General features: G+C 35.0%; 1 long non-coding RNA gene across 1 annotated transcript; it reads left to right on the top strand.

Moving 5' to 3' along the window:
- The first annotated feature begins 4,146 nt into the window (after nucleotides 1-4,146).
- Nucleotides 4,147-8,656, top strand: LOC128212042 (uncharacterized). Its single transcript, XR_008257375.1, has 4 exons — nucleotides 4,147-4,369; nucleotides 6,175-6,372; nucleotides 7,545-7,751; nucleotides 8,232-8,656. It is a non-coding gene; the product is annotated as an uncharacterized LOC128212042 (long non-coding RNA).
- The last annotated feature ends 1,253 nt before the right edge of the window (nucleotides 8,657-9,909 follow it).

Genomic DNA, 9,909 nt, shown 5'->3' with positions numbered 1-9,909 from the left:
AATGTAACCGCGTAACCCGCTATTTGGGATAGAAAAAAACACTTTTTCAAACTTTTCAAAAACTTTGCTGTAACTCATTGTAACTAATGTAACTGCCTAACTCTGATAATATGTCGACCTTAAAACTCGATTTTTGATGAAAATTTTCGATGTAACCGATGTAACCGGTTGTAACCAATGTAACCGCGTAACCCGCTATTTCAGATAGAAAAAAACACTTTTTCAAACTTTTCAGAAACTGTGCTGTAACTCATTGTTACTAATGTAACTGCATAACTCTGATCATATGTCAAACTGAAAACTCGATATTTTGTGGTTGAACTTTGACTTTGTTTTTATTGTATGTAATATGTTCTATTTATTTGGCTGTAACCCATGTAACTATAGCGTGAGAAGGGTTACAAAATTCGAAGCTCTCATTTTATGGGCCGATTTTGGGCGCTAATTGAAAGCTGACCATAGGGGACGTGATTCATTTAGTAAGAAACAATGTGGTCGGATGGGGCCATTATAACCCTACAATATAATACAAATAGCACTGGCGAATCCGCGCTCCCCTAAAATCGTTAAGTTTACTGTTCATTTCAATTTAGAAGAAAACAGTAATAAAAAACGCCCAAAACGAACCATTAAGGACTTAAAAATGTTGAAGTTTAATTGAGGAAGCAGCTCAAACCCTCCTGCCAACATTTAAATATGCCAAATAAATCTCGGTTTTAAGGGAGGGGCGCAAGTAAAAAATTCACGCACCTAAGTTACTTCCCCTCTTACGTCAAATCCTGGATCCGCCTCTGATTAGCACTGGGAGGAACACACACTTGATCGTCTTTGCATGTTTGATCAAAAGAGCAATACAGTTTATAAAATTTATGCTTTCTACATTTGCATTATATAGGTCTTTTTCAGTTAAGGTAGTCCATAAAGAGCAACTGGCCATCACGGAGAATAATTCTTAACCCAATGGCACGATTACATGAAACAAAGTTGAAGACCCAGGGCCTATCATAGATATCACGTGACCAACTACCCGCATATAGCGGCGTATCTAGCGTCACGCAAATATTCGAGCGCGTACTACTAAAAAAACTGAAAAATAACAAACGTTATAATTGCGAAATTTGATGTAAAAACTCAACCCTTACCCGGGTAAGGCATAATGGTACCCATAATAGTAGCATTTAAAGCAAATGTTACAGTTCAGTTCAAGAAGTAATGGTTGAAAAAAGGCCGGAATGTTCCATCTTTGTTTGAATTATACACGTGATTTGTGTAAAATATTAGCGTTTATAAATCACAAAAAAAGCCATGAAATATATGCCAAATTGCACCGGCAAAACAAAAATCACGGAGGATGATGCCCCCGGACCCCCCCCCCTCCACCCACCACACACACACACACTGCATACTGGTTGCGAGTACAAGCTAGATATCTCCAGGTACGCCCCTGGTGAGTACATGAAGGCTCTCAGTTTATGACAAGAAAATGTTTTTAACCGGTGTGATGAGTCTCATCACAGACGAGGGTATTACCCCTCCCATCTTGAGTAACGAATATTTTCTTCCCGAATAATATTTAAGTAATTAATTGCCTGTCGGCGTTGCGAACAATGTAAAAGAAATGTGATTTATTGTACAGCATACCGCCGTTTATTTAAATGCCTTAGTGTTTAAGCCTCACAAGGGAGGTAATTAAGATAACCCAAGTGCTATCTGATTTAAGCTTTTGTGTCCCTTTTACAAATATTATGATAATACATAGTTACTATGTCGGCTCTTCTTTTCGGGTCCGGGGGGGGGGGGTGCAATAGATATTGATATTAACATTTTAGGGGAAGTACATACGAACCCACCTGCCAACACTTTAAAACAAATAAATTTCGGTCTTGAAGGAACAAGTTAAAAAGCCACGCCCCCTAGATCTGCCCCCTCTTACTTCAAGTCCTGTCACCGTCCCTGCTCCCTTATAACGCTTGGCACATCGGGGGTTTTCGCATTCACCATTTTATGCATTTTTGCCGTTTCGTCGCGAATATGCGAAAGCATGAAATAGCAGAATCAGACACCATAGCAACAATAAAAACTGTGTTTCTCATCTACATCAATGATGACATTAACTACTTTCGGTGCCGACACTGTTCCGTACATTACGAAATAATACGGGACACCGCTTTATTTTTACCTGGAATCCGCACCACCATTTAATACTTAAAATAATTAAAACGACCGAATATTAATTGAATGTTGTATATTAATAAGACCTCGCAGTGCGCTATCGAAAGGATTGCTCTTATCCCTCAACGTGACTCTGGGACATCCACACCTAAACCTATGATCTAGCGACCCCATGAGTACTCCCGGTAGCGAAACATTTTGCATTCGACTTTATTGATGTAGTCTAACCATGGCAATAGTAACATCCCGGGAAGGATCTGAATGCCCGGGAAGATAACTCAAATTCGTTTACAAATGTTACTTATTTCAATCGCGGCTTCTTTGGTCATTATTTGGTCATCTGGTCTGATGTGTTAAGAAAGAACATGTAAAATATAGCGGAAAAAAACATGGTCCCTATATCAGGGCAAAAAATGCCTCTATAACAAAGATTACACCAAAAATATTACTGAAACGTTTTTTAGGCTTTGGAAACTTGCAAAATACATGTATGTCAAATAACGTTTTACTTCAATCAAAAATAAGGAACCGAATCACAAACTGTAATAAATAATTCTTAAGTGTAGTTTAGTTCATTTATTATACAATAGAAGTGCTCTGCAAGTTATACCCTTTTAAATGATCCCGCATTATATCGGGCCACCAGACATTGCAATTAAAGTCCGATTATGTTTTATTGATGTATTATTTTTTAAACTTATTTTTGTGTTTTTGTATGTATATCAAAATGGCCCCTCTTAACATTTTAAATCATTTTAACCCCCCAAAATGATAAAAAAAAATCTAATTACAAAATGCAACATAACCGAAGTATAATCTGACTGTAATTTAAATTTAGCGCGCACAACGTCATTACGAATATGCATATAATGATTTGCAGTTTTTAACTTAGAAGTTTTTGGTTTAAAATGTTTTCTCGGTAATCTGAAAACACCTATTTTATCAATATTTTACTCTATGATATCGATATTGAAGAAAAAATACAGTTATAGTATAAAAAAATTTGTTTTAGTGGGGTGCGAACCCACGCCGGTAGAGTCAAGAAAAATATCTATACGCCACCTGATCCACTAGATCACGAGGACTAAGATACATCACGTGATAATGTCAATCAACCAATGACGCAACAACAAAGAAAGAAAATTGTGGTCTTCAAAGATCACGATATTTGAACAAATGTCAACATTTGCTGAAGGGTTCCAGCTTTTAGTATCTCAGTTTTAACGCGCCTTATGATTTGCCACGCTTTATTTCGGCATACACAAAAATAGCATTTTACAAAAGCATAAGCGAGTACCTATCTGCGAGTTTTCACTAAAAACATTGATGCTATGCTCCGCCCACTTATTTGCCTCTAGTTAGACTGTCGGCTGCAAGCCGACAGTCTTTAGAGAGCGGTATTTCAGAAACGCGACTAGTCGCCTGACACGACATATTGAACATGAATATATTAATACACACCACCGGCGTAGCAACAGAACTACTTACGTGAATGTGGGGCGTCAAGTACCTGCTTATGTGTATTTAACGCGTTATTGCCTTTTTTATGACAAACATTGCTTGTTACTCTTAGTATAGTTGTACCGTTGCAATTTGGTGAGTTTTATTGAACAAAATGATGAAAAATAATGAAAGTATAGCATTTACATACGAAGTCATTTTACCCTACATCCAATAGTAAGCTACACCACATGTTTGCACCCCGTGTGACGTCACACATATCCCGGCATTCAAGACTGACCCGGCAAACCCCGGCAAAGAACTTATTTTATGAATGAAAGCTAATAAGAAATAAACCATACGCGGTTAAAGAGTTCATGTCATGTAATATTTTGTGAAATAGCTTTTATGTTTCAAATGATTTTTTTTTTCAGCAGCAATCGAACTATTGTATTTGTTTGAGTAAATTATTTGGATTATACCTATCACAGTGTGTCAACGTTATGCCTATTTTTATTTTGGACTATAGGGTGTAGTTTTTAAAGTCATACACAATATGGCGGCGATTATGCGGAAATGAAATTGAATGTTACTTCGAACACGTTCTTCTACAAAATAACCGACCTGTATTTAGTGCTATTGCTTTAACATCAATCGAAGCAAAAATGGCATCAATATATGCGTCTAAAAATGTTAAATTTAGATGGAGACAATCCAGAAATTAGCCGCCAGGAAGTGATCGATTTCGGACACGAAGGTACATGTACATTAGTCTAAAATAATAGACGTGTTATACGGGATTCTTCCAATCCCTAACGTCTAAACGGTTTTGTGCAAAAAGCGGGGGTGTTTAAAAATATTGAAATTGTATTAAGTGAAGTATTTTATGGTTGAAATGGATAATAAAGTAAAGATTTATATTCATATTTTACCATGGAAGTGCAAAGCTATTTTGCAAAAAAAAACAAGCATTTAATGCATTAAAACACATTATTCACCTTTTCATTAAAAGGAAAGTTGACTGCAATTATGCCAAGTGGAACAACTTTACCCAATCGTAATAATTCGGCCACCTCCGACAAGCTTCGAGATAATACAATCGTAACAAGTCGGCCTTGGACAATCTGAACACCTCAGCCAGTATCCAACAGGGATTGACTATCTCGAAGCTTACAGAAGATGGCGAGTTGTTACAATTGATGGCCGAAATGTTCCGATTGTTGTAAAATTGTGAACTGCAGCCTTGCAGGTGCCCTTCATGTATATATTGTTGTTTTGACAGAATGAAATGTTTTGACAGAATGAAATGAAGAAAAAACCATCAAACTCATAATTATTTGCTTGATATTACTTTTTGGTTACGGAATTTATATAAAATAACATTATCTGGTAATATTTCTAGTTTGTATGATATGTTATAGATGCAATATGCTTTAACCCGGAATCCCGATCGGAATAACTACCCACTGTTCGTACAAAACAATTTGTACGTGAAGGATTTGCTGTATCAAAAATCGTAAAAAAATCTGTCAACGTACAATTATTTGGACTAGAAGGTACATCTAGCTGATCTACATCTCTTAGTCTAAATATTTGTACGTTGACGGACTCTTTTAACGATTAAAAAAAATGTATATATATATATATATATATATATATATATATATATGGCAAATCCTTCACTACAACATCTTCATGTTACTTTCAATTCAGAGTTGATTATTCACTAAAATTATTTCGAATTTTTAATTGTTGTTTAACCTGAAACGTCTAAACCATCAAAAAAGAACATATATGCTTCAATAGTCTAAAAAAATAGACGTGTTATATGGGATTCTTCCAATCCCTTACGTCTAATCGGGTTTGTGCAAAACAGGGTGGGGGTTGAAAGATATTGAAATCGTAGTTAGATAAGTATTATATGTTTGAAATAGATATTAAAGGTTTATATTCGTATTTTAGTTATTACCATGTAAGTGCAAAGATTTTTTTCACAAAACAAGCATTTAATGCATTTAAACACAACCATTTTACATCTATGTAAATCTATGCACCGCAGCCTTGCAGGTGATCTTCATGTATAACAGTTTATATCATTATGTTTTGACAGTATGAAATGAAGAAAAACACTCATCAAACTCATAATAATTTGTCAGCTTTTATTTTTTGTGTACATAACTCATATTTTAGATATATATAATTATCTGACCCGGAATCCCAATCGGAATAGCTACCCACTTTTGGTACAAAAAAATTGTATGTGAAGGATATGCCATTTCAAAATTTGTAAAAAGATCAGTTAAGTGACTATTATTTGGACTAGTGCTTCAAGTGTTTGATTTATTGTCTCTATAATGTATAATGCACCTGTCAATTGTAGAGCCAAGCTGTGAGCTGCCTAAAAATCAGTTACCCAGTTAGCTCAGTTTGACAGATCTCCATGCAAGTGTTCACATGGTCGTGGGTTCAAGCACCATACCAGTAGCATCTTTTCTCAAAGGTTTACTTTAGAACCCATCATCCAGGAGTAAACAATTATGATTTTTTTATTAAATATTACAGGAAGTGCCTAGATACAAGGCTAGTATTGTTAACATCATCTGATACAATCAACTGGAACAAAGCTGAAATGGCTGCCTGACCTGACTTAAAAATTGGATGGCAGAACATCAGACTAGAAGATTACAAGTATTGAGGTGGACAAAATGAAACCTGAGCCTACCAAAGCTGACAGATTGCACAAGAAACACATAAATGCAGGTATTTACTGAGATATTGTAATTATTTTTTGAAACTTCTCATTCATTTAGGAAGTTCAGTTGAAACAGAGTTGGCAAAAAAAAAATGAACAAAGGTATATACATTTTGAATTCTAATTCAAATGAGAACTTTACTGGCCAGCACAGAATAGTAAAATGCTAGTCTTCCAATATAAATGTGCCTGGTTCGAATCAGTAAAGCTGATGAATGTACTGGTTGTGTAACCAGGATGTGAGTAGGTCTGCACTTGGCTGATAATGCATATCATATGTTTAAGCTGCACTCTCACAGATTGTCTGTTTTACCAACTCTTTTTTTATTTCTTGGTCTTGTAATGAATTATTTTATGCGAATTTCTGAACACTGGACATAACAGACAACTGGAAAAAGGGAATCACTGCTTTCTTATGTTAATTCAGTCAAAAAAGACAACTGAAAATATTGGAACGCTGTTTTCTTATTTTAATACGGTCAAAAGATGATGTTCTGTTCCAAAAATCTCATTATTAGTAAAGCGTTAGTAATGCTTTTAACCATAAAACCAATAGTTACAAATGTAAATATAAAAAACATGATCTTATCTTTTGTCAGCTGTCTTATTTCATCAGTTTTCATACTGCTTTTCATTAGCTTATTCCAAGCCAAAAAGTAAAAGAAGTTGTCAAAACCTTCAATCTGTGACTGAGAGTGCAGCACTCTTACAGATTGAATGTTTTGACTACTTTATTTATTTTTTGTCTTGGAACGGGCCAATTTATGTGAAAATGCATGTTAACCATTCATATAAGATTGCTGACAATAAATTTGTCAGAAAATGTTTATATTTAAGTTCAAAATGTTTTATGCATTTTTCTTAAACCGTTAGTTACGCTTTAAGCCATAAAACCTTTGTTTTCGACCTGAAATATGGAAGTCTGCAATCTAATATTTTGTCAGTAGTCTTATATCACTGGTTTGCAGATATTTTAGCAAAAAAATAGGTCATTCCAAGACAAAAAATACAAAAGTTGTAAAAACAGTAAATCTGTGAGAGTGCAGCTTTAAATGACTAAATGTTTTGATTTGGCTCAATTTTCACCTAAAATCTTATAGTTTTGTGGCATCTAAATGGTTTGTTTTTAACAACATTACATGTGCATATGTATATATTTGTTCTTAAATTTGTAATTTAGATTGGAAGATTCATTCTCTGGAAAGTAGAAAAGGGCATGTTACATACTGTTATCACTGCCATGACAGAAACCATATTGAGGAGCTGGTCCACCTGTAGGAAGAATTGCGCTATTGGTTGGAGCAGCACTATTACCCAGCCATACACCAGCACTTAGTTTGTCATAGGGAGCATTTCTGAGCAGTTATGGAGACCACTAACTATGCAGGTATGTCATAATCAAAATCTTGGTTTATATATTTTTTTATAATTTAGCATCTGTTGAGAAGAAATTTATTTCTAGATTGAAGGCACACACTATAGATTGATGCCCAAAAATATATTTCTTATTTTAATGCATTATCATGTCTAACTCATTTGACTTAAATGATCAAAGCAAAAGAAATGCAAATGATTAATCTGCAGATATACAAATGTAAGCTTTTTTAACTGGGGAAATTGTTGCCACTTGTCTATTAATTAAAGAACACATTTATAATTAATAATGTTTAATCTGTACACAAATCATATGCCTTCTTTGTTTTAACCATCAATGTCAAAGAGTCCAGCATGATAATGCATTAAATTGAAAAAAAAATGCATTAATTAATATGAACCCTTTAAAACAAAGACATTTCATAAATCCAATAAAAAATAATTGATTATTGATGCAGAGTTCAGTTAGAATATAATATAACTTTTTTTGCAGTTGTTGCAGTGAAACTTGCACCAGTGTGTTTTCTGTGGAGATAAAGAGATAGTGTCCAGCAATGAAGACCCAACTCAAGATCTGACCTTGTAAGGCCAATATGAAATAACTGTGTGGGAAAATGGGAAAAACCTGCAGTCAGGAATGCACGGAAATCATCAAAAGAACAGTGTTAAATTAATCTTGAATAACTTTACATTTATTTTGTTTGACATAATTATTCATGGTGCAGTGAAAACATTCTTTTTTTCTCATGGTTATTTAAATTTAGAATTGATAGGAGGGAACATCATCACTATGTGTTTTTTCATGTTCATAGTCAGATCAAAACCCATGTACATGCCCAAATGAGCATTCGAAAATATCAAAATGGTACTTGTTGTATGTAGTGTAAGTTAATTAACATAATAAACAGAAATATTTAATCAATTTCAATTTATTATGCCCCTTTCAAAGAAGAGGAGTATATTGCTTTGCACATGTTGGCCGCTACGTCCGTCTGTCTGACAGTAGACCAAAGCTTTTCCGGGTGATAACTCTACAATTCCTAGACCTATTGTCAAACTTGACATGAAAGTTTGGTTTAACCAGTAGATGACCCCTTTTGATTTTAGGGGTAATATGGTCAAAGGTCACAGTGACCTTGAACAGGAAGGTGTCAAACCATACATCTGACTGATAAGTTGACAATGCCTGCACCTATGTCCCTCAAACTCAACATGGAGGCTAAGTCTGACTATTAGAAGATCCTATTGATTGAAGGGGTCATTGGGTCAAAAGTCAAGGTCACAGTGACCTTGAATGCTAAAAGGTTGTACTAATAATGACTGGACAAAGCCTGCACCCATGGCCCTTGAACAACTTGACTTTGGGGTTGGGCCTGACCAGTAGGTGAGCCCTATTGATTTGTCACAGACCATTGAACGCAAAAAGCTTGCCTGTGTGACAACTCGACAAAGTCTGCACCCATGGCCTTCGAACTTGAAATTTAGGTTTGGGGTGACCAGCAGATGACCCCTTTGGATTTGGAGGTCAAGGTCACATCTCCAATATTGGTCATTAAAACTATGTCATTTACTTATTCCCTGCTGCTAAGAGGATACATGTTTATCAGCAAATATCGGCCATCATCTGAATATGAGTGAAAACTGTACCAACTACCCTCATACTTTGAATAGCATAATCTTAAAACTGCCTCAAAGGCATCTTTTGTCAATGAAAAACCAGCTGTCATTTCGGTCCATGCATATTTCATTCAATTGTCCAGATATTCTTGACAACATGGCGCTAATTAATGCTGCAGGTTTGAAATTTAAGACATTAGTTTTTTTTCTTCAGCACCATGCAGATTTATTAACACTTTTATAATAAAAACAAACTAGAAAACAAATTTTAAAGATATTAGTTTTTTTCATGGTATGATGCCACAGCACCATGCAGATTTGTTTTCACTTTTATATCAAAGAAAGTAACTCGAGCACAAATTTTGTAGATATGTGGACTCTGTTGATAGAAGTTCTGGGAGGCATTTTTAGGCTTAAAAGAGCATCATTTTAAAGTTATATTTTTATTATGTCCCTTGAATCTTGGGTATAGTTTGTATTGCATTTGCATTTTAAAGACATAGGCTTCAACAGACCCTAATGAAATGAAGAAATGTAATTGCTTACTGAAACTG

Source organism: Mya arenaria, chromosome 12 (assembly GCF_026914265.1).
Source record: "Mya arenaria isolate MELC-2E11 chromosome 12, ASM2691426v1".
NCBI classification, from domain to species: Eukaryota; Metazoa; Mollusca; class Bivalvia; order Myida; family Myidae; genus Mya; species Mya arenaria.
The sequence above is the reverse complement of the archived record's forward strand: the minus strand, read 5'-3'. Positions and strand labels throughout refer to the sequence as shown.